This window comes from Euprymna scolopes, chromosome 46 (genome assembly GCF_053919585.1).
Source record: "Euprymna scolopes isolate OS-2025 chromosome 46, ASM5391958v1, whole genome shotgun sequence".
NCBI classification, from domain to species: Eukaryota; Metazoa; Mollusca; class Cephalopoda; order Sepiida; family Sepiolidae; genus Euprymna; species Euprymna scolopes.
Genome location: NC_136527.1, coordinates 141,071,886 through 141,078,164, shown reverse-complemented (window position 1 = coordinate 141,078,164; position 6,279 = coordinate 141,071,886). Strand labels below are relative to the sequence as shown.

Below are 6,279 nucleotides of genomic sequence, written 5' to 3'. Positions count from 1 at the left end.
ACATAATCAAACTCAAAATCATTACTGAAATGCTCTAATCTTTGTCGATTAAAATTTGCTTAAAGTCAGGACCGCAGAAAGATTTTGAAACAAGGGAATGTGAATGTTAACGATAACCAAAATAAATAATATTTGAAATAATTAATTTTTTTTTTTTTTTTTGCAAAGAGATCATTGTATCTTATTTGTTATGTCTTTTATTTATTTTTAAAAATTTTATTTGTCTTTTTTTAAATTTTCTCCGGAGCTGATTTTCGGGTCGCCATTTTGGACTTTTGGCGAGAACACAAAGATGTCTCTCTTTTTTTTAAATTCTAGTTTCATTTCCGTATAAAGACTGGATAAAAGTAAGTATAATATTTCTAATTGATTTTTGGGTTTGTATTACAATGATTATCACAATAATTCGAAAAAGTTGTCAAAACAAAAACAAATATATAACAAATAAATGTTATCAAAGGCAAGATAAGTTACTTTTCTACCTAACTGGATAAGTTTTTTTATTTGATATAAACATGTTTATTCAGCCCGAAAAACATACAGTGTTTACCGATATATTGAAAAATTTTTAATGGCGCCCAATTCTCTCTTTGACACAGTAAGTGTGGGAAAAATACGGTGCTAATGCACTTACTGATCCGCGTTATTTTTAAAATCGTATTTCCAAGTTTAATTAAAGTTTTATGATATGTTTTTTTTTAATTCAAATTGTAAGGTAAAAGTACAGAACAGGTACAAAACATCCTCCCCTCCCTATGTTAAGAAAGGCTTTTTAAATAATAACGTTATAATTTCAGCACAGATCAATAAATCATGAGTACCCAAAATACTGTTAAAAATCCACCGAATATATGTCAACCTATGTCACGGTAACATATATTGAGCCAGTTTCTAACGGTATTTTGTCTAGTTTTTTATTTATAACTCCTTTTCTCAAACTTACTATGTCAAAGAGCTGGCTGGGCGCCATTTGCAATTTTCCTATAAATCGGTAAACACTGTATGTTTGTCGAGCTGAATAAACATGTTACATTAAATAAAAACACTAAAATATATCCAGTTAGGTAGAAAAAAATAACTTGTCTTGCCTGTGATAACATTTATTTGTTATATATTTGTTTTTTTTTGTAACAACTTTTTCGAATCTATGTGTACAGTAAAACAAACTGATTTTTTTAGAATTTTACCAAAATAATAGAAATGTTTTTTTTTTGTTTTTTTTTTACAATCCACAGTAAAAAAAAAAAAAAAAAAATGGTGGGAACCTTCTACCGCTCCAGTAGACATCTCATGATATCTGATGCAATAGGTGTATTAGAATTTTTGTAGGAATTTTTGACACCCCTAACACGAAACTGCAAAAAAAATATAAAAAACTCGTAATTTCTCTTTTAAAGGTGGGTTGTTTATTTTCTTTATGGATTATACTTCCAAAAGAAATATTTAAAAAAAAAAAATAGTAATGAAATTAATTGAATTTTACGAGTTCAGTATTTTTCAATTTTTAAACTTTAAAAATCTATCAAAATTTTTCTATTGATTCTATTTTTACGATATTTTCAGGGTCAATATGAAATTTTATGCTCTTTCCAATAAATCGAATATAATATTTTAGACAAACGTTTTTTTTTTTATGCACGCCCCCCCCCATTTTGAAATGTCTATTAAAAAGTAAATAATTTATGTACCAAAGTTTTATATATCACAAATTGAAGATAAAAGATCAATAAATAATATATTCAAATTTAAAACAAAAAAAGTAGTGTTGTTTTTAGAAATTTACCTGTAAAGTCCGAAGTTTAAAACCTTTTTTTTTAAAAAAAAAAAAAACGGGTTGTTTGTTTTTTTTTGTTTTGTTTTTATTTTTAAATGAAACCTTGGTCCTTGCTCCTTTAATTGAAAAAAAAATTAGGGCTTGAATTACATTTTTCGACGAGTTACAAGCTTCGAAAGATAGCGGGTGGAATTATTCAATAGTTTTCACAAAATTTCTGGCACTGCTACTGATGCAATTCTCTAGCTATATAATAAGAGGCAAGATGGAGTACTGTTGTCACATCTGGGCAGAAGCTTTTTTTGACTAGCATGGTTACCCGACATTGCTCGGGTGTACATGATGTTCAGTTTGGACACAGCGGCTGGCCCTATTGCAGTTTAGGGAAACAGAAATATGATGAAGAAAATGGGACATAAGTCATGTTACACCGGTATCCCACTTGATTGGATAGTGAAACTGACGTTATTACTAAAAAATGTTGATGAAAATGAAAAAAATTGTAAAAGAATTTAATTACTAAGTATTTCTGTAGCAGAAGTAGCAATAACTAAAATGAGGGGAAAAAGAGCTTACCTCGGGTACGTCTGTTGTGTCACCAGTTGGGGGGAAAAAGAGAATTCCAAGATGGCGTCCGGGGTTTTTTATTAGCATTTACCCCATGCAACTCTCGGAAAATCACGTTTCTGTCTCATGTGATTATGCAAATGGATAATTCCCGGCCACTATAAAAGCAGGAGGCTAGAGACGAGTCGGCAGTGTCCTGCAAACTATGTGTGGGTGTTTCTGGCGATTGGAGTGTGTCTTCTTTTACCACGGTTATCACGGACAGGAATTCCCTCTCTTCTGGAGGTGGGCGATATTGACTATTTTGAAGTTGTACTGTTGCTGACAGAACATTTATTTATTTTTTTATTTTTTTTGCCTACTACATTTTTGTTTCAATTTCATAATTATTCATATAAAAACTTTGGTAAATTTTCAGATTAGGTCCACCTCCACAATTTTCTTTTAAATGACGACTTTTATAGGTTTTCGACTATGCTGAATAAGAAAATCGCATTGAAATTCTCTAGCTATATAATAAGAAGCAAGATGGAGTACTGTTGTCACATCTGGGCAGAAGCTTTTTTTGACTAGCATGGTTACCCGACATTCCTCGGGTGTACATGATGTTCAGTTAGTTATCGAGATATAAAAAGTTGTATTATGCATTGTATTCTTTAGCGGCCATCTTTTTACGTGCGTGTGTGTGCCATAAATAAATCTACTCATCTATGGCTAACACTGCACGCACGTAAACAAGATGACCGCCAAAGAATACAATGCATAATACAACTTTTTATATCTCGATAATTACTTATTTCTGCAAAATTTCAATGCGATTCTCGGATTCAGCATAATCGTCATTTAAAAGAAAATTGTGGAGGTGGACCTAATCTAAAAAAATACCAAATCTCCACACTAACGTAATGTACTTGCAATAACCCTTATCCCTGAGTGGCTTCCGGGCCTTGATAAGTGGTGATCACTGTAAAAAAAAAAAAAAAAATGATTATTGTAAAAGAATTTTTTTAAAACTTAAAATCATATTTAAGTTTTACAATTCAATTCACTATTAAAAGTAAAACATTTTACTTTATTTTAAAATTAAAAAAAAAAATTAATTAGATCTCTAAAAAGACAAATCTATGATGAAGTCGACAACAAATTTCTGATCATTTGTGGCAGAGAAGAAAATCGATTCAGATATTTCCACGTTTGGTCTAATTGACTACAGATTTTTTTATTGTATTTTCAACCCAAACAAGGTACAGTGCCACTTTGATGGAGGTTGCTTCTCTCAGGGACATAATGCATTCAGGAAGATGGCAGGTTTCAATAATGACAACAGGTTCTGCCACACAGACATAGAAAATGTGAGTCATCTAGTATCAAGTTGCAAGGTTCTTTTGGGGGACGGCTACTACACAGCAAGACATGATGGAGTAAGTACCTTGACTGGACCATCTGTAAAAATTAAACATTCAGTGTAGCAATAAGTCCTGGGAGCATCAACCTGAAAGAATAGTTATTATGACCATAAAATCACTAAAACCACCTACCTAGAAAATGCTGCTGTGAAACACTAGAGGATGACCTCCAATCAGTAGTGAAATGGGGACAAAAATGGATTGTCACATTCAATGCTGCCAAGACTAAGCTTGTTTTCTACCACTAATGGCAATGGCTAAGAACACACTGCCTGAAAGTACTTCCTTTACACTCCTCTAACGTTTACAGGGAACATGAACTGGAATAGATACATTGAGAGCATTGCACAGGCTGCTGCAAAGAATGTAGGTTCTCTCTACCATGCTAGAAAACTACTAATGCCTGAAAGTATCCTGTACCTCTATAAGGCCACCATTCGCCCATGTATGGAGTACTGTTGTCATATTTGGGCTGGTGCATCTGCTGCTTGTCTCTCACTCCTGGACAAGGTTCAAAAGAGTCGCCAACCTGATAGGTTCTGAACTGTCACCTAAGCTTCAGCCTCTGTCCCATCAACGAAATGTAGCATCCCTCTGCCTGTTCTACAAATACTTTAATGGTGGATGCTCTGAAGAACTACAAGCACTTGTACCTCCTCGACATGACTACCCCCGACAAACCCGATAAGCAACTAAGCCCCACCCCTTTACAGTAGAGATCCCTAGGTGTAAGAAAGCCTTTTACTCCAATAGATTCTTCCCCAGAACTGCAAGTCTTTGGAACTCCCTTCCGGGATTCTGCTTTCCCAACTGTACTGATATGCAGAAGTTCAAGTGTAATGTGAACAAACATCTTTCTACTCATCTCCCTTCATAATGCCCCCTGCAAATTGTCCCCGATAGTAGCCCCCTACTTCAAAGTGGCACTTGCTTGTTTGGGGGTGAAGATTGAATAATAAAAAAGAAATTATCTTTGTTAAAAAAAGGTACTTGTACAGTTTAATCAAGACATTAAAAAATGAAAATATCGAAAAAAGGTTATATTGTACGTATTCGTTTTGGACTGAAGATCTCCGAGAAAAATTTCATTTAATTTGATCGAGTAATTTTTTTTTTTTTTTTTACAGCAGAAAAACACGTTCTTATGAGAGCGGGTTGAAGTCAGTCATTATGGAATTTGTTGAACACTCCATGTAAAGTGCCGACACTCCCTCCCCATCTTTAATACTAGCTTTTCTTACAAAAAATCAAACCTTTTGCTCGGTATCATAACAAATTGCTTTTTTGGTATAAAAAAAAAACTACTTGATGAAATTAAGTGAAATTTTTTTCCCAGAGAACTTCATTCCTTAACGGATATGTGCAATATAACTTTTTTCAGTATTTTCATTTTTGAATGTCTTGATTAAACTGTACAAGTACCCCCAAAAAATCTATTTTCTACTATTGTCAATTTCACTGTCGTTTCATTAATATCATTTCTAATTATCTTTGTTTGTTTGTCATTTTATTCATAAAATTACGTGATTCAATAAAAAAAGATCCAAACTGCTAAAAATCATTTGTTAAAAAAATTCCTGTATTTAATAAAAATTATTTAATAAAAATCATTTAATAAAAATCATTTAATAAAAATCATTTAATAAAAATCATTTAATAAAAATCATTTAATAAAAATTATTTAATAAAAATCATTTAATAAAAATCATTTAATAAAAATTATTTAATAGAAATCATTTAATAAAAATTATTTAATAAAAATCATTTAATAAAAATCATTTAATAAAAATTATTTAATAAAAATCATTTAATAAAAATCATTTAATAAAAATTATTTGATAAAAATCATTTAATAAAAATCATTTAATAAAAATCATTTAATAAAAATCATTTAATAAAAATTATTTAATAAAAATCATTTAATAAAAATCATTTAATAAAAATCATTTAATAAAAATCATTTAATAAAAATCATTTAATAAAAATCATTTGATAAAAATCATTTAATAAAAATCATTTAATAAAAATCATTTAATAAAAATCATTTAATAAAAATCATTTAATAAAAATCATTTAATAAAAATCATTTAATAAAAATTATTTAATAAAAATCATTTAATAAAAATCATTTAATAATTATTTAATAAAAATCATTTAACAAAAATCATTTAACAAAAATCATTTAATAAAAATTATTTAATAAAAATTATTTAATAAAAATCATTTAATAAAAATCATTTAATAAAAATCATTTAATAAAAATCATTTAATAAAAATCATTTAATAAAAATCATTTAATAAAAATCATTTAATAAAAATCATTTAATAAAAATCATTTAATAAAAATCATTTAATAAAAATCATTTAATAAAAATCATTTAATAAAAATTATTTAATAAAAATCATTTAATAAAAATCATTTAATAAAAATCATTTAATAATTATTTAATAAAAATCATTTAATAAAAATCATTTAATAAAAATCATTTAATAAAAATCATTTGATAAAAATCATTTAATAATTATTTAATA

General features: G+C 28.8%; 1 protein-coding gene across 1 annotated transcript in view; it reads left to right on the top strand.

Moving 5' to 3' along the window:
• The first annotated feature begins 249 nt into the window (after positions 1-249).
• LOC145271367 (uncharacterized) overlaps positions 250-6,279 on the top strand; it is a 31,891-nt gene continuing 25,861 nt past the window's right edge. The window contains exon 1 of the mRNA XM_080126907.1: positions 250-347. The gene's annotated coding sequence lies outside the window, so the exon portion shown is untranslated. The remainder of the gene's footprint in view (positions 348-6,279) is intronic.